General features: G+C 44.7%; 1 protein-coding gene across 25 annotated transcripts in view; it reads left to right on the forward strand.

The window, feature by feature from the left end:
• The window catches only part of LARGE1 (LARGE xylosyl- and glucuronyltransferase 1), a 634,395-nt gene that overhangs the window by 94,646 nt on the left and 515,539 nt on the right, over window positions 1–24,210 (forward strand). The window contains exon 1 of one of the 25 annotated variants that reach the window (XM_077948913.1): window positions 19,708–20,486. The gene's annotated coding sequence lies outside the window, so the exon portion shown is untranslated. 25 annotated transcript variants of the gene reach the window in all.

Consider the following 24,210-nt stretch of genomic DNA (forward strand, 5'->3'; position numbering starts at 1 on the left):
ATCTTCTCCCCTCCTGATAATTCTTCCTTTGCACTGCGTCTGTTCTGGTGAATACACCTGTGTCCCGTTCTGCTTCCGCCATCTCATTTCTTCTCATCTGCCCAATCTTAGCAATTTCTGTAATGCTCTCTTTGATACCATCTTTTTTTTTTTAGTTCTTCTGCTCCCTGGGCTAAGTCTTCCACAGGACAATGGCTTTCAAACTGTGCTTCTCGGCCCTGCAGTACGCATCACCTGGGAACTTGTTGGAAATCCAAATTATCGAATCCCACCTAGATCTCTAGAATCTGAAACTCTGGGGGAGGTGGTATTGAGGGGAGGGCAGCAATCTGTTTGAACAAAGCTCTCCAGGTGACAGTGATGTTCCTAAAGTTTGGAAACTGCTGAAGTAGACAGTGGAAGTAGCTTCCTTCCCAGTCTCCATGACGGGCCCACTTGGCTCTACACCACGATGTCAGCTTTTTCTAGAAGAAGAACAGCCCTGATCTGATGCCTCTTCTCATCACACGCCCTCTGTGGCTCCTGCATTGGCCACGATGGGACAGATCTGAGTTTGTATTGTCCAGGAGTGAATTCAGGCCAGACATTTTGCACTTATTTCCACTCTTCAGGGCTAACCCGGAGTTGCTTTTTAAGTGTAAATTACGTCCCTCTGTAAAGATGTGTCTCATTTTTTGCAGTCCATGTGCCAAAAGTTTGTGCATGATATTTTTTTTTGGCAGAGGGACGGAGGGGCGAGGAGGGTAATAGGACATTCTTTTCAGCGAAGTCTTTTAAATGTCTTAGGAGAAACCATTGATCAAAGTAGCTTTTGTTTGGTAGGCTGCATCTTCTGGGTAATCCAGGGTGAATTGCTTCCATCCCAGACCCTTTTCAGGTGGAGGAGGCTGGAGTTAGCTGATTTCTCAGGCTACTTCCAGCTTGGATATTCTAGGGTGAGATGGGTGGTGACTCTCATTTATCTGTTTTAAAAGGTTAAATTTTTTTTATTGTTTAAAAAGTGAGGTAAGATGAGAACTGTAGTAGGCCGATGATAACAGGCTCCAGTTCCTGAAACCTGTAGCTGTTTCCTGATTTGGAAATAGGAAAAGACCCTTTGTGGATGTGATTAAGGATCCTGAGAAGAGAGAAGCATGGATTATCCAGGTGGGTACTAAAGGCAATCACATGTCTCCTTATAAGAGGGAGGCAAAGCCAGACGTGGTGGCTCTCGCCTGTAATCTCAGCACTTTGGGAGGCTGAGGTGGACAGATCATGAGGTCAGGAGTTCGAGACCAGCCTGGCCAAGATGGTGAAATTCCATCTCTACTAAAAATACAAAAACTAGCTGGGCGCTGTGGCAGGAGCCTGTAATCCCAGCTACTCAGGAGGCTGAGGCAGGAGAATTGCTTGAACCCAGGAGGCGGAGGTTGCAGTGAGCCGAGATTGCGCCACTGCGCTCCAGCCTGGGCGACAGAGTGAAATTTCATCTTAGAAAAAAAAAAAGAGGGAGGCAGAGGGAGACTGAACACATAGCAGAAGGCAGTGTGACCGTGGGGGTAGAGATTGCAGTCATGCAGCCACAGGTCAAGGAATGCTGGCAGTTATCAGAAGCTCCAAGAGTTGAGTAATAGATGTGTTTTCCCTAGAGTGCCTGGAGGGAGCACAGCCCTGCAGCATCTTGATTTTGGACTTCTGGCTTCCAAACTTGTGAGAGAGTATGTTTCTGTTGTTTTCAGCCACCAAGTCTGTGCCATAGCAGATGTGGAATTTTACCACTATATTAAAAAAAGGGAGAGAGAGAAATGAACACTCCTGGGTTGCAATGTGATCTGGACAGCGGGTCTCTCTGTCCTTGGCATCAAGGTTCCTGGCAGGATGTATGTCCTCGGCACTGCCCTCCCCAGCTCTGCGCTCTTACTCAGGAGTGGCAGTTTCTGTCTCCCAGCCTTGTCCCTCCATTAGAACGCCTTCTCATATCCACACCTGCTGTTTTGTTTCATTAATCGCAGCTGGGGAATTCAGCAGCTTCCAGTCTCTGTTGGAGTCAGGATTGATGGGTAGTGGGAAAAAGCCACAGTGGGCTTTGTTCCCTCTCTCTTTCACCATCTGATATGGTTTTGCTGTGTCCCCACCCAAATCTCACCTTGAATTGTAGTTCCTATAATCCCCAGTGTCATGGGAGGGACCCGGTGGGAGGTAATTGAATCAAGGGGCAGTTACCCCGATGCTGTTGTCCTTGTGTTAGTGGTGATAGTGAGTGAGTTCTCACGAGATCTGATAGTTTTAGAAGGGGCTTCCCCCCTTTTGCTCAGCCTTTCTCCTTGCTGCCACCATGTGAAGAAGGACATGTTTGCTTCCCCTTCCATCATGATTGTAAGTTTCCTGAGGCCTCTCCAGCCACCCTGAACTATGAGTCAATTAAACCTCTTTCCTTTATAAATTACCCAGTCTCGGGTATGTCTTTATGAGCAGTGTGAGAACAGACTAATACAGCATCCTGTATTTGGGGATTGGATAAACATCCATATTCTGAAATGAACAAATTGTCCTCTGGAACATTCCTTTACAAAGGCTTTCCTTCATTATGCAAAGTCATTTTGGGCTGCTGCATAGTGCTTTCTAGTAGAAGCCAGCATTCTCTGCAGAGCAAACTGGGGGAATTGTCTGGGATGCTCAGTCTTTAAGTTGCTCATTGACTGATCAACTGCTAGAATGACAAATCATAGCTTTTTAAGACTGGTCTCTGGAGATGACCAAATTCAGTTTCCTCATCTTGCAAATAAGAAAACAAAGACCCAAAGTGTTCCTGAGATGAGCTGTAGTGAAATATAGCATTACACTTGGCCCCTGCTGCCCACCTGTGTCTGTCCCTTCTTCCCCAAAACTGTGCAAAAATGTGTTGTTGGACAATAGCTGTTATTATATTTAGTGTTATAAACTGACATTTATTGAAGCCATGCTGTGTATCAGTACTTCTCTCAACACTTTTCTTGTATTAAGTCATTTCATTTTCATTATAGTTACATGAGTTACATGCTACTGTTAGTAGAAAATGTTTGGACTTTATAATTGGTCAGACTTAAATTCTGGAGTCACCATTTTCTGGTTAAATATAAACCTCATGTGTAGAGTGGGGGTAATGTGGTTCCAGCACGGGTCCTTAATGAATGTCTATAGGTGAAATGAATAAATGAATGAGTGGGTAAGTGATATGGTTTGGCTCTGTGTCTCCACCCAAGTCTCTTGTCGAATTGTAATCCCCATGTGTTGGAGGAGGGGCCTCATGGGAGGTGATTGAATCACGGGGGTGAACTTCCCCCTTGCTGTTCTTGTGATAGTGAATGAGTTCTCACGAGATCTGATTGTTTAAAAGTGTACAGGAGGCCGGGTGTGGTGGCTCACGCCTATAATCCCAGCACTTTGGGAGGCCGAGACAGGCAGATGATGAGGTCAGGAGATCGAGAACATCCTGGCTAACACGGTGAAACTCCGTCTCTACTAAAAAATACAAAAAACTAGCTGGGCGAGGTGGCAGGCACCTGTAGTCCCAGCTACTCGGGGGGCTGAGGCAGGAGAATGACGTAAACTGGGAGGTAGAGCTTTCAGTGAGCTGAGATCCGGCCACTGCACTCCAGCCTAGGTGACAGAGCGAGACTCCATCTCAAAAAAAAAAAAAAAAAAAGTGTATAGCATATCCCCTTTTGCTCTCTCTTTCTGCTGCCACCATGTGAAGACATGCTTGCTTCCCCATTGCCTTTTGCCATGATTGTAAGTTTCGTGAGGCTTCCCAGCCATGCTTCCTGTACAGCTTGCAGAACTGGGAGTCAGCTAAACCTCTTCTGCTCGTAAATTACCCAGTCTCAGGTAGTTCTTAATAGCAGTGTGAGAATGGACTAATACAGTAAATCATGGACATGGGGAAATACATATAATGAAGAAATGTTCATCAATAAAATGTTAGCAAAACTCAGTCGGGCGTGTGGCATCAACCTTTTGGTTCTATCATTTTCTCATCTGTAAAGTGAGGATAATGGTGTCAGCCTTAAAGGATTGTTCTAAGGATGTGATGGGATAATAATATAGGTACCTACCATGATGGCTTGAAGTTACTGAGCACTCAGCTAATGGCAATAATTACTATTAACTGGTAGGCACTTAACAGGGCAAATGAGGAATGAACCATCACTAGGCGGTGGGGTGGTGCTCTCAGGTAACTGTGAAGCCCTGTATTGAGACGTGCCCTTTAAATAGGACAGCATGGGGACATGAACTGCATATGACTCAGTTCGAACAAAGATATCCTGACCCCAAAGGGCAGCAGAAAGAGCTCTCTCCATAAACTGGCCTAGCTGGAAAATTCCTCACTATCTATGGGGAAGGCACAATGGGCGGGATAAGTCATTGGCTGTGTGCAGATGCATCTGTCTACAGTCACACTGTGCATAGGGATGAGTCATTGCTGTGTCCTCAGATGCGAAGGGCAAGGACAGGGACAAACTATGTCATCGGACCTATCTGAGGGGTGCGTGAGGCTCTGTTCTGGAAGTATGGCCGGACCTCATTTCCTTTTCCGGTTACAAGTTCCACGTAAACTTGGATAAGCTATTGTAATTATTTTTTCCTTCCTGATAGATAGCAAGATGGTTAACTGAGATGAGTATTTATTGAGCTCTCCTCTGTACCAGGCACTGTATCAGATTCTGGGAAGACAGGATGAACACATAAGGCTTCTGTCTTTGGGCGGCTTATTACACAGGCAAGGAAGCCAGCATTAACAGGTATACTATGATCCTGTGAAAGCGTTTATACATGTGTCCATACACACAGACACACAGCCGTTGGGCAGCTGAGGTATGTGCTATGGTCTGAGTTTAAGCTCATGACTTTTTCTCATTGGAAGGCCTCTTGACTGATGAGTCATGAACTTGTTATTCTTTTTTAATACGTCATTTATATTTGTCAGGATGGATTAGGTTGTGCTATTTATATGAACAGCCTCAATATATCTGTGTAGTTCAAAAAAGCAAAGATTTATTTCTTATGCAACATGTTCATCTGCGGTTGGTATGCAGGTTGGGGGTTTTATTCTTCCCCCGGTAACTTACACCCTGGGATGCAGGTGTTTCCATTAGCTGGAGTGTCACAGATCACTGTGGCCAGAGGAAATTGGAAGTTGGGGGATCACGTTCTACTTCTGGCTTTTGCTTATAGTTCATTGGCCAAAGCAAGTCACATGACCACTGCTCGCTTCCAGGAGCTCAGGAAGATCATTTCTACCTGTGGCTGGAAGGATAGAAACCAGAGGATTTCTGATAGCCTTAATGACTTCCCCTTTGTTCTGACCAGCTTTTTACATTTGCATTTCTTTCTTTTTAATTCATATTATTTTTTTGAGACGGAGTCTTACTCTGTCACCCAGGCTGGAGTACAGTGGCGTGATCTCGGTTCCCTGCAACGTCTGCCTCCTGGGCTCAAGTGATTCTCCTGCCTCAGCCTCCCGAGTAGCTGGGATTACAGGCGTCTGCCACCACACCCAGTTAATGGTTGTATTTTTAGTAGAGACGGGACTTCACCGTGTTGGCCAGGCTAGTCTCAAACTCCTGACCTCAGGTTATCTTCCTGCCTCAGCCTCCCAAACTGCTGGGATTACAGGTATGAGCCACTGCGCCTGGGCTACATTTGCATTTCTAATGCTACAGGAGATCAGCACAACAATGCATTTGAAAGGAGAACTTCAGAAGCCGGCCAGAAACAGGAGCAAGAAGTGACAATCTGACCTCTAGGAGAAGTGTAAGAAAGCCCTGCCTTCCAGCTGTAAGAACTCAAACTGGGACAGAATGGAACCACGGCATAGGGTAGGGCTGATTGTCCAGACGTGTTTATAGCTCCCAAGGGCACACATAGTGCTGTTGGCAGCTTAGTGAGATTTAATGCTTACACAGTGCTATGCCAGGCATCAGGCCAAGGTTGGGAATATATAATGAACCGGGATCATTAAGAAAAATTTAGAATATATTTATTATAGATTACAAGATCAGGGAAGTGTCTTTTCACTTAGTTAAAACTAAATGTATCCACAGTAGAAACAGATCTTTTTTTTTTTTTTTTAACCTAAAAAAGTCACTTAAACAGAACCCAAGTGATTGGGACATTACTGTTTATAATTTTCCATTTCCTTCATATGAAGTTTTTAATGCACTTGGGCAGGCTTTTCAGTCCAATTCCTCTGCTCCTATTTTTTTTTCTTAGTCATTACACTTAATGATTGTTGAAGATTTCCAATAATGTATTGAAAATTGAACTCCTTTGATAACATATATACACACACACATATGTATACATACACACACCTTTCTGCTGGGAAAAATATGGGCTTAGTTGGTCAAAGGCAGTGATTGGTTAGGGCTAAGGAGGGTACAAGTCATCACTGGAGCAGCCTTGCCTGTTACCTCCACTCTGTTCCCCTTCTCGGCATGCTCTTAGATGCTTTTTACGCAGGCTGGTGGAGAGAAATCTTTCTAAATACATTTGGCTCACTTTCTTGGACATCCTTACCATCTCATTAGTCAGACAAACATTTGTCAGACGTGGTTTATATCTGTAAGGCATGGTGGAGAAAGAATGAGAAGTGTAAGGCATGACCTCTGTACTCTAGGAGTTTATCATTTCAGAGTGGGGAGGTAAACTAGTATTTGCTTGCTATGTGTCAGGCACTGTTCCAAGCTTTTTTTTTTGGGCTACACCATCTCCTTTGACCCTACAGTAGCCCTCAGTAGCTGCCATTTTTTTCTAACTTCGTGATGATGAAGACATTGAGACCTAGAGAAGGTAACCAAGGTCATCTGTGCTTAGGAAGCAACAGCATTTGCCGTTGAAGCCGGGATTCTCCTAACGCCTTCTCTGCCTTTGTTACCACCTCTGCCAGCCATGAAGCAATTAGAGATTCCTAAACTGGAGGAGAATCTTGGGAGGACAGAGATATTTGTTTGTTCTCTTCACACTGTATCCCTGGTGACTAAACAGATGTCTGCAATAGATACAGTGGTGATTAAGGAAGTTTCCTGCCCTCAAGGAGCTTGCAGTCCAGGGCTGTGAAACTGAGAAGTAAATGTATGGTGTTGGTGCAGGGTGTCAGGTACCCTGGAGCAGAGAGCCATGTGGGAGGCAGAAGAGGAGGTGGTGCACTTAGCCCAGGAGGAGCCTCTGGAGGTTTCCAGCAGGGGTGTAGCATTGCTGGGGTTGGTTAGACAGCATGTGTCTCCTGAGCAGCAGCAGGGAGAAGAACCAGAAGAAAAGGGCAAGTGTGGATATGGCAAGCCTGGTTCAGGTGCCACGACGAATGAGAAGGTGGTGAATCAGATGGTAGCACTGGGGAAGAGAGGAAGTATAGGGTCTGGCAATATAATCGGTGTGTGATTAATTTTTTTCTTCCTTATTTTATCCTGTAGTATTTAGCCCCAAGACTTTAAAATGAGAAACTGTGGATGGTGGCTCAAGTCTATAATCCTAGCACTTTGGGAGGCTGAGGCGGGAGGATTGCTTGAGGCCAGAAGTTCTGGACCAACTTGGACAACACCACGAGACCACATCTCATCTCTACTAAAAATAAAAAATTAGTTGAGCATGGTGGCATGCGCCTGTATTCCCAGGTACTCAGGAGGCTAAGGTGGGAGGATCTCTTGAGCCCCCAAGTTTGAGGCTGTAGCGAACTATGATTATGCCACTACTCTCCAGCCTTGGTGACAAAGTGAGGCCTTGTCTCTAAAAAAATTAATAAACATAAAAAGAAAATAGAAGTTACGGCAAAATGCTATGGGAGAAAATAAAAGGAAGAAAAAAACATCTATTTTATTGTCAGGCCTTACGTGAGATCCTATATGGGGACGTTTGCAAATTTTCATTATTTGATCAGCATAACTATTCCTTTAGGCAGGAAGAATGTGCGTTAGTTAAAGCAGGCTGAATGGACCCCAAAATGCATAATGACCCAGGATGTTTATTTTGCACTCACAGAATGAGTGACTATGTGGAGTGAATGAAAGCAGGGGAGGTGTCTCTGCTCCACACAGTGACCCTGGCTTAAGGAAACACCCTGGATCATCCACATGCAAACTCTGGACACTGATGTCCAGCCAGCAGAGGGCATTACCTGTGGGTAGGACCCGCATCACGCTGCGCATGTCTGACTGGCTAGGGCTTGGTCACCTGGTCACACTTCACTGTGTGGAGGCTAGGAAATGTCTCACCCCGTGCCCAGGTTTTGGTGAACGACTGGTCCACGAGTGGCCCAGAGTGTAAGAAAAGAAATGGAGTTTCTTAGAAACAAACTTCCTTAGGGTTACAGAGATTTTATATGGAGTAGGCAAGGTTCAGATTCAGGGCACTCTTTCACCCCATGGGAAATGTGGAAGGGGTGGTTGAGGAGGTGGGGATTAAATGAGGTGGATTTAGTGGGATTAGGTAATTAATAAAGGTAACTTAATTATCTGAAGTCTAGGCAGTTGACTTCAGCCCTTAGATGATGTCAAGGGCTGGAGCTGGTGCTAAGGAGGTTCGGTGGGGAGGTTTGTTGATATCAGGGAAATTAAGGATTTAGTGAAACAGCCTGTGGATGGATAGCCACAGGCCTGCTGGAGTTGCCCTGGATAGTGGCATAATTGGCAAGGGGAGAAAAACCTGAGATTGTTAGATGACAGCAGAGGGATAGAGCTTGTGACCGGAAGGTCTGAACTTTAAAAAAGTCATCCAGAGCATTCGTATGTGTGAAATAGCTCATTTTGCAGCTCTGCCATGAACTTTGTAGAATATTAGCGCAACGAAGAGCTTTGTACTCACACACCACTGGGAGGAGACATAATGAGATATGATGATGGGACTGACAAAAGTTGGCTGTTATGATCCATACTTTTGGATCACAAAGCCCCCAGGAGCCCATGCGAACTCTGAAGTGGTTTGACATCTGGGACTGTGCTGCTGGTGACGTCAGTCCATCCAGTCCTCCTCAGGCTGGTGGTCTTTGAAGTTGTTTTTGGGCATGATGATAAATCGGCCTGTCAGTCGGTATTTATTGAGTGCATACCGTGTGCCCAAGTAGTAATTAGGCACCCGTTCCTGGGATGGTGCTGGGAAATAGGAATGCTGTGTAGTCTGCAGCCCTAGTCAGAATCTAGTTGTGGAGGGACTAATAGAACTTTCAGCCCCCCCAAGGGAGACCACAGTGTACAAAGTTTCTGAAGGTGGGGAAGTCCTGGACTCTTGCCCTGCTGAGTTCTGACCCTGCCAATTTGCCATGAAAAAGCCACTGGGCTCCCTGGTCCTGGGGTGCCTAATGTGTTTAAAAACCAACAGAAATCACAGGCAAATCTGCTTTGTTTTCATTATTCGGTAGGGATTTGCTGTGTATCATTTCTTCAGGTCCATGAAGCATGGAAGGGCAGGATACAGAGAGACTACCCTCAAGAAGCAGAAGGAACAAGCTTCATTCATTCAGGAGGGAAAAGTCAGGCTTTTACAGGCTGTCAACAAATACTGATTGAGAACCTCCCTTTTTCTGGGGCTCTTCTCAGGGCCACAGTTCACCTTCCTTCTCTCAGGTCAGTTACCATCTAGTGCAGCTGCTGAATGAACTTCCTCCCCTCCTCTCTTCTCCCTCTTACTCTTCCTTCCCTCCCCTGTCCTGTATTTATTCAGAAAATATTCATTGAACACCTACAATTTATCAGGCTCTGGAAAGACAACCCCGAGTGAGTTGATAGGGTCCTTGTCCTTGTAGAGTGTATGTTCTCCTTGCAGCGACAGACTACAAACAAACTATAAACAAATAGGGTGATTTCAGATTTTAACCCATGCCCTGAATCAACTGAAGATGGCAGGGTTTGGTACGTGGCTTGATGGGGCACAGCTGGATGGGAAGGTCCGAGTCTCGATGAGAAGGAACCGCCACGTGGGTGGGGGGACTAGTGCCTAATCCAAGGGTGGAGACATGAACCATCCGCATTTTTATAGGAGAGAAACTAAAGCATAGAACCTGCCCAACGTCACATTAGTTGTGGATCTGGGGTCCGAACCTAGGTCATCTGCCTGTAAAGGCCCTTCCTCCGCAGTGTCAAGCTGCCTGCACCACCATGCTACCCTGTTCTTCCTTCCTCCCCTCCCCCTTTCCTCCCTCCTTCAGCTTCTCCATCTATCATGAGTGGATAATGATTTTGTCCTACCTTACCGCTGACCCCCTTGATAATATTGACCTAGCGGGGAAGTTGTAAGGCATAACTAATAAAAATGACAATGAAGCATTTGCCAATAGAAGGTGTGCTACTGAATGCTAATATCGGTGAGAGCCTGTCTGTGATGGGAGGGCAGATTTATTAGGCAGCTGTTTAGCCAGCATAAATCTCCCTGCCCCCAACTTTATCAGGCAGCTGAATCCCGTTCCAGCAGCTCTGTGCTCTAGACTTTGGCTGTTACCTCTCTGTGATCCCTTCTTGTCTGGATGTGCAACAACTCAAACACTCTTGTGCAGTGAATTGGGCTTGGCTGTCATGAGAACAATGGATAGCGTGCTCGGTATGCGGCCATGAAGGTTGTGGGGTCTGCCCCAAGGCTCCCCTGCAAAAGAGAGAGAGAGAGAGAGAGAGAAAGAGAGAAACACAAACAAGTGATCTGTCTATGGCTGTAAAATGGGGTGGCAGTACTGATTCCCTCACAGAGCTATTTAGAGCATTAAATGAATGTATATATATGCAAAGGGCTTAGAAAGTCTCCAGTAGACAAGTACTTGAAATACCTCTAAGTGGAGATGTCAGTACCTGCAAATGTACTGACATTTGACTTTGAAAATAAGTGCCTTCAAAGAGGCTAGATGGGAGACAAGGTTGTCAGCAAGCACCAGATTGTGAAGAAACTTGTGTGCCTGGCTGAGGTGAACCTTAGGGAAACTGCTGAGCCTTCAGTGTATATATTTGATTGTATGTATATGCGTATGCATATATGTATGTCTGTATAGATATGCACATGTGTGTATGTATAGAAACACATATACACATATAAATGTCTATGTGTGTATGTATACATGACCCCCCCACCACACACACACACACACACACACACACACACACACACACACTTCCCAGGGTCTTAGCTGTCGAGGCAGATTGTGGTGGGTGAGGTCAGGTTGAGGAGAATGACTTGAGTGAGAGAGGCACTTAGAGGAAGTTGACAGTGTGTTAGACTCACTTTTCCTAGAGAGCATCCTGGAATTTGAAATGATTGAGAATACTGTGTTGTGAAAAGGATATTAATTTTGGCAGTCAGAAATGGCTGACTTTGAACCTTGGCCCCAACATTGTCTGTATCTATCTGTCTGTCCATCCGTCTGTCCATCCACCCATCCATCCGTCTGTCTGTCCGCTTACCTGCCCGCTCGCCCACCCGCTTGCCTGCCTGCCTGCTATGGTTTGAATGTGTGTGTTGAATGTATGTCACAATTTGTATGTTGAAATCTAATCTGCTATGTGATGGTATTAGGAGTTGGGCCTTTGGGCAGTGAGGTCTTGAGGGTGGAGTCCTCATGAGTGGGATTAGTGCCCTTAAAAATAGGCACAAGGGAGCCTTTCACCATGTGAGGATGTAGCAAGATGGCCATCTGTGAACAGAAAGCAGACTCTCACCAGACACTGAATCTGCTGTGGCCTTGACCTTGGGCTTCCCAGCCTCCAGAACTGTGAGAAATAAATGTCTGTTGTTTATAAGCTTCCTAGTCTGTGGCATTTTGTTATAACAACTCGAACAAATTAAGAGTCTGCCTACCTACCTGGAAGCCAGACTGCTTATGGAGGATGAAACCAGGCATGAAAATCCAGGTGCTGTCCTGACCTGTTCATGGATGAATTTTTGCTCTTCATTTCTTCCCCCGCAGCCCACAGGCATTGCTCGCTGAGTCAGGCCTGGAGTTCCCATCACTCTTAGACCCTTTTTATTTGTGAAAACAGTGTGGGCATCGGAACACCAGGCCATGCCTTTGTTTGCTTATTTAATGACAAAATTGAATGCAAAAGAGGAAAAGTTTGGAGATAATTGGACTCAGGAGGGTTGCCTGTGTTTTTGGAGGTGATGAACAGTTGATAGTCTCATAAGTAGTACTTAAGATGATCTGCAAATGGTTCAGCAGCTGAATCTCTTACTTCCACGGCACCTCTCCTCGTGATTTTACTCACACCACAAACCCTTTCTGGTTCTCTGCAGATGCACGAGACTGCTCACTCATAGGGCTCTGCCTAGCCATATGCATGGATGTGAATACATACATGCCTTCTGGTGTGGTTCACGGAAAGACAGAGTTAGATCCTTGCTACGATTCTGTGCTGAGAATTCATGGCCAGGCAGTCTCTTCCCTGAAGTGGCAAGCCCAGGTGTGCGAGTCCCTGGGCTGGGTTGACAGACAGATGCTTGTACTTTGCATGCCGTCGGATTACTAAGAATGGTTCTTGGCTGAAGAGTCCTTTCTGGTTGTAGAAGCCACCATCAAAAGCCAATCCCTCACCTACTTATTTTAAAACAGATGGAGGCAACCCAGTGTTTTTTCTCCGATGGCGCATTCTCCCGGCATGAGGAAAGGAACATAATTGGAAAATGGGCAATATTCACAGAACAATTACTGTGCCTCTTAATGAGGTTTGCGTGAAGGCTTCCAGTGAATTAATGAAGAACAATGATTTTGGCATTCACGTTGAACAGCTGGACAGCAGTGATAAGGGTGCAGACTGTGAGGTCCCTGGCTTAGACGAGGTGATGAGGACCGGAGGAAGTTCTAGCTTCTGCTGGCCCCTTCCTCAGTTCTCCTTTGGTCTCACTACTGTCCTGGGAGAAATTGAACGTGCTAGGCTGCCAGACTGTGCCTCCCCAACAAAAGGCGAGAAGAACCAGTTTGGCTGGGCTGTGGGCTTGCATCTTGGACTGTTTTTCTAGATATATTCAGTGGCAGATCATTAAATCTCCTCCTTGCCTGGGCTATTCTCATTAGGAATTATGGTGACTTTTGCGGGGCAGCGTGTCTTGTGGAAAGCAGCATACCATGTTGAGTTGAAGATATGAGTCTAAATTATGGCCTTGTCATTTAATACCTGTGTGTTCCTTGGACATGTTATTTAGTTGCAGGCAGGGAGCTGCAGTTTCTTCACTTGAACAAAAAGCGATCATACTTACATAGGTGACCTGTTGTGAGTATCAGATAGCCTGTATGAAATTACATTATGCATATGTTAGTATCAGTCTGGGTTCTCCAGAGAAACAGACCCAATAGGATGGTGTAGTTGTGTAAAAACACACACACACACACACACGCCCGCGCATGCCCGCACATATACCTTGATTTTAAGGAATTAGTTTATGTGATTGTAGGCCTAAGTCCAAAGTTCTAGGTCACACTGGCAGGCTGGACACTTGGGCAGAAAATAAAGCTGTGGTCCTGAGGCAGAGGCAATTTTTCTTACAGGAAAACTTGGTTTTTCCTCGTAAGGCCTTCAGCTGATTAGATGAGGCCCATCAATACAATGGAGGATAGTCTCCTTTACTTAAAGTCAACTGATGGTAGATATTAACCACATCTACAAAATAACCACAGGAGCACCTGGACAGTGTTTGATTAAGTAACTGGGGACCATAGCCTAGCCAAGCTGACGTAAAACTAACCATCACAGTCATTATTATTGATATGTCCAGAACCAAAGTATTTGACCCTGTTGGGCCCAGGTGGGGACTGTTGGAAAAGCATCATTTGCTTGCCTGTCATGTGCTTAGTGTCTTAGCTTTAGGGATAGATTATCAGGGGTGAGGTCAGGTTGAAGAGAATGACTTGAGTGATAGAGGCACTTAGAAGAGGTTGACAGTCCATCCGACTAGCCTTTCTTGGAGAGCATTCTGGAATTTGAAATGAACAAATGAGAGTGAATACTATGTCATGGGAAGGATATTAATTTTGGAGACGAGATATGATTTACACTCTTGGCCTCAGCATCTCTTTCTTCCCCCATTGAGATAAGTAAGTTAACTTCGGTGATGCTTTTTAAGATTTTCCTCTAAACAGGCAAAATTAGTACTTATGTTTTAGGCTTGTTGCAAGAGTGTGGAGTATCTCTGGCATGATTTAAACACTCAGTAAATAATTGTTTCCCTCCTTGCATATTTGTTCAGTGTTTGTTGAGTTGTGCTGATGTGATATTTGTTCTAATGTGAAGATTTTCCTATAAGGTATTTAAGGCTGAAGTTTGGAGCATCGCAGAATGCAAGAGTTTGGGAAATACTGGAGATAGCAGTCAAGATGGAGAAAAGGATGGAGTTCAAGGGTACCTGGGCTTCCTCTCTTCACTGTGAAGATGCATTTCACTATGAGATCTTTACTAGGCACAAAAGATGGAACATCCTGCAATAGTGTTTTGTCATCGAGCCACAGCCGAGGTCGAACAGAAGCTGCATGTTGTTCCTCAACGGTTGTGTCCAAATGGGAGTGACTAGACTTCAACTTTTCTGAAGATGAATGGTCACCATTCTCAATTCTGTTTTATGTATCTGATGGGTCGTTGAGCAGAAGAGATCCCAGGTGTCAGACACATCTGTCCTCCACCAGGATGTTTGTGTGGGACATTGCTGGAACTATGTTTTGTTTCTGGTCTTGTGGTATTTGACTATCGGAGGTGAACAAAAGAATATGCAATCCTGGTAGATTTCCACAAGCTTCTTTGGACTAGGGCTTGACAGTCTTGCCTGAGGAAGCTTGTTGCTTCTTAAGAGTGGCACTTTTTTTTTTTTTTCCCTTGAGACAGAGTTTTGCTCTTGTTGCCTAGGCTGGAGTGTAATGGCGCGATCTTGTATTTTTATTAGAGACGGGATTTTGCCATGTTGGCCAGGCTAGTCTCGAGCTCCTGACCTCAGATGATCTACTTGCCTCGACCTCCCAAAGGAGTTGGGATTACAGGGGTGAGCAGCCATGCCCCGTCTAGAGTGGCACTTCTTAATGCAGTAGATGTACTTCATACCACCACTTAAACCAATACTAAGAGAATAGTCTGTATTCATATGCCAATTTGGAACCACCTTATGGGAGAAAACCAGAAGGCAAACAGTGCTAGCTGCATTAAATATCTCTGTCTTATTTGTCTTTTAGTATCTTTGTCTCCTTGAGGAGGCTGTGGACTTCTTGAAGGACAGATCATTTTCATCTCTGTGCTTCACTGTCTAGCACAGGGCCTGGTGTGCTGTCAGGTCTTAGTACATATTTGTTGGATGAGCAAATAAACTGTGAAGAAAATTCTTGATCTGTGTTGGCCTGGACAGCTGTTGAGGCTTGACTGTGCTTATGGAATGAAATATCCACACAAAGGGAAACTTGGTAATAGCCCAGAACCCCAAGGGGATCATTGCAGAGGGACTGATAGATGGACAGGATGGCCTGGCAAGGCCTGGGCCATCTGTGCCTTCAACCCGGCAGATCAAAGATGAATGTGTGATTGAGTGAGGCCTCACCAATGACAATGCACCCTGGCTGGAAAATGCACACCAGGAGGCTCTGGTTTGAATCTCAGTTTTCCTGGGAGACTTGAATGAGGAGAAAAGGCACCGTAGTATGCAAAGAGAGAGTCATCACTTGTGCATGTGTCTGTGGGAAGTGATGAATAGAAGACATTACATGTCAAAAAGAGCCTCGTCCAAAATGAAACCAAGTGACTGTCACAAGTTCTGGGCAGGTGAGATGCTATGTCAGAACGTGAGAAGGCAGGGGAGGCCAGGCACAATTCCCAGTGTGTTTTAGAGCATACCGGAGCTTAGCATGGCCCTGACTTCATGGTCCAGCCCTTTGGGGCGTGTGCTCCTGGAACCTTAGTTATTAAGTGCCCTTGAGTGGGAAAATAAATGAGTTTTTGATGTCTGTGTGTACCTGTTGTTAATGGTTTTCTGCATTTGCCACCTGGGTTAAACCTATCAAATTAGTTTCCAGTAGTCCCCTGTAATGCATTGTTATATACCCAAGGTGGAAATTTCACAGTCATCCTTAGAGACTTTCTCTATCCAATTTCCCCTTTCCTTGCTCCTCTCTTACTTAGGTCATCCAATTGAGCGCTCAGCCCTGGTCAGCCCATTTCCTGTGTGCTGGTCTTTTTCTTTCCATCTGTCACAGTTCTGGGCTGGGCTCCCATTATCCCTGGCCTGAAGTATTGCACTAGCTGATGCTCAGCCTCCTCCTTCCTGTGTCTCCTAATCCGTCATTCTTATACTGCCAGAATGACTTTTCTAAGGTTCAGAGCAGCTCATGGCATTCCCTGCTTGAGCCTCTTTGATTACTTCTTCTTGCCTCTAGAAAAAGTTTGAACAACTTACCCTGACGTAATAAAGCTGTTCCCAGTTGGGCTCCGGCCTTCTTTCCTGGTCTTGGGCCCCACCTCTGTATACCAAATCATGATTTTATCCCTTCCTAAAATCAGCATGCTCTTCCACGTTGCGAATATTTGGGAAATCTTTTTTTCCTTGGAAAGCCTGTTCACTTTTTCTCCCTGTCAGACTCCTAGTAATCCTTCAAGACTCAGGTTTTGTTGGTTGAACTGAATCTCATGCAAATGATCACTTAAGAGGTGCTGAGATTGGCATACTTCTCCGGAGTACCTGGCTTTAGTGTAGTGGAAATTCTCTTCAGCCATGAGTGTCCCACAAGGGAACCTAGTTTGTTCATGTCTTTACTCGCTCTGCTGAATTGTGTTTTATTAATGTGTGTGCTTGTACTGTTGCTCAGGCTACTGTGCTAATGACTGATAATTGCCTTAATGAGCTATTTGTAAGAAATACAGTAATACCAGTAGGGATGAAACCAGACCCCACTGCAGTTGGTGGTCTAATAGCCTTTTGACTGACATTAGGGAGGAGCAGACTGCAGGGTTATTGCAGTTAACGTAAGCAAGAGCTCAGAATCACCCACTTTTCCCTGAACACCCAATTTACCCATCTTCCGCTCATGCGTTAATCATGTGTATATGAGTCAGGGGCAGGTTAGGTTTTGCTGCAGTAACAAATCTTGCATAGAACAAAAAAATCACTTTGGGAGGCCGAGGCGGGCGGGTCACAAGGTCAGGAGATGGAGATCATCTTGGCCAACATGGTGAAACCCTGTCTGTACTAAAAATACAAAAATTAGCTAGGCGTGGTGGTGTACGCCTGTAGTCCCAGCTACTCGGGAGACTGAGGCAGGAGAATCGCTTGAACCCAGGAGGCAGAGGTGGCAGTGAGCCAAGATCGCGCCACTGCACTCCAGCCTGGGCAACAGAGTGGAGACTCCATCTCAAAAAAAAAAAAAAAAAAAAAAAAATTCATCCCACTCCCTATACTACAAGTCCATCACAGGCTAGTCATGGCACTGCTGCATGTTGTCTTTACTATGGGATCCTGATAGTGAGGCAGTCTCTATCAGGACTACTGCTAGTCCTTAAGGTAGAGAGAAAAGGGCACATAATGGTTCCTAAAGCTTCCAGTGAGTTGCATGCATTCTTATTTCATTGGCCAGAGTAGGTCCCATGGCTGTTCTGGGGCAGAGGAGTTCTATCTTGGTGTGCTCAGAGCTAAACAGCTGATATTTGTGAACAATGTGAGAGTCACCACATCATGGTAGAGTCGGGCATTCATGTGCCTTACGTAATTTGCTTCTGGGGAGTCAAGAAGGAAATTTTATTGCCTTCATTGGAGACCCAGAGAGTACTGTGGGACCAAGAGTATCGAACTATGGCTTTGGGTTCAGCCAGTCACTGGTTCAGATCCTGACCAGCACTTACTAGCTATATGATCTTGGTCAGTGTAAACACTCTCAACCAGTTTCTTTACCTGCAAACATGAAAACAGCAATACCTATTTTATAGGATTGTTATGTATTCCGTGAGATAATGGGTTGGAAAGTTTTATAATTTTGTCATAATAAATGCTAGTTCTCTTCCCCTCCCCCATGCTGTGTCTTGTTCAGAGTGAGAGATCTGGTGTCTGTTGCATGCAGAGTATTGTAGTTTTTTTCTATGCTCTCCTGGGTGGTAGCAAAACCCGCCTATAACTACCAAGTGCTTGAAATGTAGCTAGTACCACTGAGGAACTGAACTGCAAATTTTAAAATCTATTACATCCAAAAACTGAAGCAGTGTAAAGTGTGTGTGTGCGTTTTTTGTTTGTTTGTTTGTTTAACACAAACTTCTGGTTTTGGAGGGACTATTTCACTTCTGTCATTGAAAATTTAGCACCCCAATTGAGATATACTTAAGTGTAAAATATGCATCTGATTTTGAATATTTAGTATGAAAAACTATAAAATATCTCAGTTATTTTTATATTGATGACATGTTGAAATGATAGTATTTTCAGACATTGGAGGAAATAAGATATATTATTTAAATTACTTTCACCTCTTAGCGCTTTTTAAAATATGGCTACTAGAAAATGAAAAAACTACGCATGTGGCTAACTAGCATTATATAATATTTCCATTGGAAAGTGCTGGTTTAGACATACAGAGTGTGAGGCCCACGCCTCACTGGAAATTTAGACTGTTTATCCATCTGTCCTTGCATCTAATAATACATATTTATTGACAACTTCCTGTGTGCTGTGCCCAGGTGCTGTGCTAAGCTTTTGGGAACCAGTGCTGGTCAAAACAGGCACATTCTCTGAGCTCACTGCTTAGTGGGGGCATGGAAGCTAATCATATAGTTGTATATGTTCATAAGTATAAATGGTAATTCCATCTAGAAAAGTCCAGGAGGCTAGGGAAATACATCACACAGGACCTGATTTTTTTTTTTTTTTTTTTTTTTTTGATATGGAGTCACACTCTGTCACCAGGCTGGAGTGCAGTGGTGCAATCTCAGCTCACTGCAACCTCCGCCTTCCGGGTTCAAGCGATTCTCTTGCCTGAGCCTCCTGAGTAGCTGGGATTATAGGCGCCCACCACCACGCCCAGCTAATTTTTGTACTTTTAGTAGAGATGGGGTTTCTCCATGTTGGCCAGGCTGGTCTCGAACTCCTGACCTCAGGTAATCTGCCCACCTTGGCCTCCCAAAGTACTAGGATTCCAGGTGTGAGCCACCACACCTGGCAGGACCTAATCTTTTTAATACATGGGGTGGGTGGGCGGGGTTAGGGAAGGATGTACTGAGATTCTGAATAAGGTAAGAAGAATGGATGAAGATGGGTCTGGATTTGAGACCCAGCAGGCAGTGTCAAGAGCTTGTGCCCAGGTTCTGAGGCTGAGGGGGGAAATAGGTTCAATGGTGCTATTGGGTCTGTCTTCAACTACTGCTTTGGAAGTTCACAAACAGTTCATGGGGAGATGCAAAGAGGATAGTCTTTGTGTGAAACACTGGTTCCTTTTGCTACATCCTCAAAGAAGTGCAACTCCAGTGTAAGTATCACTGTGTGAAATTGATCCGGCTCACATGTGGGATCGTGAGCATTATCAGGGCAGGGGAATACTGGGCTTTATTCTTGTTTATGATGCCAGCATCGTGTAGGGTGCCTCGTGGTTTGTAAACATTCCATAAATACTGTTTGATTCCATTTGCTTATTACTGCAGAAGACTTACTATCTGGATTCCCCCCCACCTACTTGTGCCACGCACCTTGGTGGTAGGGGCAGGGAGCGGCTGCTGTTGTCTTCTTGCTGACTCTCAGCACTCTGGCAAGCCTTCCTCTTTCTTTTCTCCCCACAAGGAGTTGGATGAACATAACAAGAAGAAAACAGACAGCCCAATTTAAAAGGTGGATCAAAGACCTTAACGGATACCTCCCCAAAGAAAATACACAGATGGCAGATAAGCAGATGAAAAGATGCTCCATGTCGTATGTCATCAGGGAAATGCAAATAAAACCACAGTGACATACTGCTACACACCTATTAAAATGGCCAAAACCTGGAACACAGACAACCCCAAATGCTGGTGAGGATGTAGAGCAACAGGAACTCTCATGTGTTGCTGTTGGAATGCAAAATGGTACAGCCACTTTGGAAGACAGTTGGGCAATTTCATATGCAACTGAACATACTCTTACCATACAACCCGGAATCTCACAACTTGGTATTTACCCAAAGGAGCTGAAAACTTATGTCCGCACAGAAATCTTCACATAGATGTTTAAAGCAACTTTATTCATGATTGCCAAAACTTGGAAGCAGCTAAGGTGTCCTTAAGTAGGTGAATGGAGAAATAAACCATAACGTATCCAGGCAATGGAATATTATTCAGCGCTGAAAAGAAATGAGCCATCAAGCCATGAAAAGACATGGAAGAAATTTAAATACATATGACTAAGTGAAAGAAGCCAGTTTGAAAAGGCTACTTACTGTTTTCCAACTGTGACATTCTGGAAAAGGCGCAAAACTATGGAGATAGTAAAAAGATCAGTGGTTGCCAGGGGTTGGGAAGAGGAAAGGATGAATCAGCAGAGCTCAGACTATTTTTAGCGCAGTAAAACTACTCTGTATGATATGTGTAAGTACACACTCCTCAAAACCAATAGAATATTTATTCAAAAATGAACTCTAATGGAAACAGTGGGCTTTAGATGATAATGATGTATCAATGTAGGCTCACCAGTTGTAAGAAACTTACCACTCTGATGGGGGATGTTGAGAATGGGGGAATCTGTGCATATGTGGGAGGAGGAGGTATATGGGAAATCTCTCTGTGCCTTCCTATCTTGCTGTGATCCTAAAAAATAAAGTCTAGTTTTAAAAAAGTGAAGACCTGGTTATGAAAGTGAATGCTTATTGAACACTTACAATGCGCTGGTTCCTTATCTAAACACTCCATGTAATTTATTTAATCCCAAACAGTCCTGTGAGGTAGGTATCATGACTGTCCTCCTGATTTTGCAGATAATGAAACTGAGCACAGAGAAGTTAAGAAATTAACTCAGGGTCACATAGCTTGGAGGTGGGAGAGCTGGGATTTGCACACAGACACACTGTCTCTAGGGCTTTGCTCTTAATGACTTCTTGTTGCCTTACCTGCTGCAACAAACTGCCTATCCAGCTGTCTTTCTGGAAGTTGCATGGTTTGAAATTGCAAGGAAGAGGATTTGAAGTCAGCTCTGAGTCTTATCTTCCTTCGAGCAGCACAGCTGGCATCACTGCATCACTGAAAGCCTTCCAAGGCCCGGACACTGCTCTGGGTACCCACATTCAAAGATGAATTAGCTCTTGCCCCATTTTCAAGGAGCTTATAGTTGACGAGATGTCACATTACAGGTAATTTTAATGTAATGATATAGCCATGTTCTTGGAAAGTGTTCAAGGAACTGTTTGTCCTCTTGCTGCATGTGATTATGTGAAGAGGTGTTTCTGCAGAAGATCCTGTAAACACTGGGTCTGGAAAATGGGCCAAGCTTATTGGTGAGACTCTGGGCTGCCCTGGAGGCCAGACTTTTTGGACTGCAGCATGCTCACTTGTGTCTCTAGCTCCATTTGCTGCAGCTACCCACTCCTGGTTTTGGTTTCAGTATCTGATCCTCCCAACACCTCACATGAAGCTTGCAAAACTCTTGCCATAAACTTCATTTCTAGCAGGGGGCAGAGAAAGAAGTCAGATACAAGAGGTCACATTATTGTTTGATCCCATTCATAAGATATATCCGGAGTGGGTAAATTTACGGAGATGGAACATAGATTGGTTATTACCAGGGGCTGGGAGGGAGGGAGAAAGGGCAGAAGCTGCCTGATGGGCATGGGGTTTTGTTTTGGAGTTAATGGAAAAGTTTTGGAATTAGATTGAGGTGATGGTTGCACAACATTGTGAATGCACTAAATGCCACTGAGTTGTTTAAAATAGTTCATTTTATTTTATGTGAATGTCACCTTAATAAATTTCAAAAAATAATAATCGTTAACAATGTAGCAAGGGGAGGGAGGCATTAGACAAAGTTCATAATGACAGTGAACATTTTTTAAATGGAAGAGAAATGGGACATTAGGTATAATGATGGTTGTTATTTTAATTTATTATTTATTTATTTATTTTTTGAGACGGAGTCTTGCTCTGTCACCCAGGCTGGAGTGCAGTGGTGTGATCTGGGCTCACTGCAACCTCTGCCTCTCGGGTTCAAGCAGTTCTCCTGCCTCAGCCTCCCCAGTAGCTAGAATTACAGGCACCTGCCATCATGCCTGGCTAAGTTTTGTATTTTTGTAGAGACAGAGTTTCACTATGTTGACCAGGCTGGTCTCGAACTCCTGACCTCAGGTGATCCACCCACCTCAGCCTCCCAGAGTGCTGGGATTACAGGTGTGAGCCACCATGCCCAGCCAGGGTCAAGTCTTTACTCTGAAGTTGGGAGCCACTGGAGTGGTTGGGGCAGAGGAAAGAGATTCCTTGGCTTGCTTTTCGAAAAGAGCTCCTTGGTTACTGACTTGAGAAGAGCTTGCAGACAAGGGTAGAGGCAGGGAGATCAGTTAGGAAACTGGGACAGTTGTTTCATTCAAGTTGGTGATGCTGGTGGTTTGGACCAAGCGTTGTGGTGGCCAGAGTGTTGGGATATAGTCCGAATCCAGGTGTGTCTTCAAGGTAAATTCAGCAAGATTTTCAGAGATATTGGATATGAGACTAACAGAGGAAGAGGAGTCAAAGGTGTGTCTAAAGCTAAAGGAAGCTAAAGGAGTGAAGCTGGTGGAGTTCATTTGAGCAGCTAAAGGAATGAAGTTGGTGGAGTTCGGGAGCTGTCCATGTATTCTAACTGGGAAGATTGCAAGAGAAACCAGTTTGGGAGAGAACATTAGGAGTTCAGTTTCAGTCTCATTGAATTAGTGGTGCTTTTTCGATACATCCAAGTGAATATATTGGGCCAGGTAGTGGAATATGAGCCAGGAGTTCTGGAGCAAGGTTAGGGTGGGAGATACAGATTGGAGGTTGCTGGCCTTTACAGGCCATTGAAAGCCATGAACCTGACTGAGATCAGCTACAAAATGAATGAAGGTGGAGAAGAGGAGGCTGAACTTGACTGCACTCTCTGCATGCTCTGGAAAAATAAAACCTGGGCTGCACTGGGGACATTGGAGGCTAGTTCAGTCGTTTCTTAAAACAGGGGTTTTGTTGTTGTTGTTTTTGTTGAAGCTAGGCATTTTAGTCTTACTTTCAGGGAAAATCAAAGTAGGTTGCTCAAGGTACCCAAAACACACAGATACGCAGCTGACTTTCTGCAAAGTGTTCATGGGAAGAGGTGCCAGGTGTGTGCCTGGTAAGTGTGTGTTTTACTGAGCAGCAGGGAGCTGAACGGTAGATCTCTTGGAGCCTCCTTTTTCATAGGTGCGTCTCAAGCAGTCAATCTGCACGTTGTTTTGTATTCAGAAGGTGCCAAATGCATGTTCCTGGAATGAATGGATAAATGGTCCTTGCCCTTTGTGCCTGAAGACCATGGTAGAAAGGTGCAGTTTATTATTTTATTGTTGACTCGTAGTTTGAACCAAAGAGGTTTTTGCATATACGTTGGCTATTAGAGATCAAGTCTGCCTTCAATGTTGGAGATTTATTATAGTTTGGATAGATAGAGGGCTCTAAAGGCAATTCCCAGAGAAATCCAAACCTGTTGTCGACAAAGGCAGCATTAGTGGAATCACCAACTAACTTCCCAAAAAGTTATGTTAAGCCGGCTTTCTAAGGATAGCAGTCAGGATTGCTATGTTGTCTTCTGTATAGGGAGGAGAGTACAGGATGGCCGCCAGGATGGCTGTGTTAATTCTCTTCTGTATAAAGAAGAGAGTACGGAAGACAGTTAACATAACAATCCTGACTGCCATCCTTAGACAGGCCTGCTTACGAGGTTGGCTTTGGCTGGCATCTGGGGACTTGGATTTTAGGAGGGTTCCCACCATTCTCAGACCCGATAAGACTGGGTCACTGTGCTTAAACTGTTGATGCAAGCAATATAGTTTACTTTGAACATCTGTTTTCCTTCTGGGAGTCTACAATTTTGGATGGCTGCCTAACCAGTCCTGGGTAAAACCCCTAGGCACTGAACCTCTAATGAGCTTCCCTGGTAAACATGTTTTCACACATGTTGTCACAACTCGTTGCTGGAGGAATTATGTGTGTCCTGTGTGACTCTACTGGGAGAGGACTCTTGAAGCTTGAGCCTGGTTCCCTCCAGACTTTGCCTCATTTACCTTCTTCCTTTGCTGGTTCTACTCTATGTCCTTTTGCTGTGATGAGTCATAGCCATGAGATG

This window comes from Macaca mulatta, chromosome 10 (genome assembly GCF_049350105.2).
Source record: "Macaca mulatta isolate MMU2019108-1 chromosome 10, T2T-MMU8v2.0, whole genome shotgun sequence".
NCBI classification, from domain to species: domain Eukaryota; kingdom Metazoa; phylum Chordata; class Mammalia; order Primates; family Cercopithecidae; genus Macaca; species Macaca mulatta.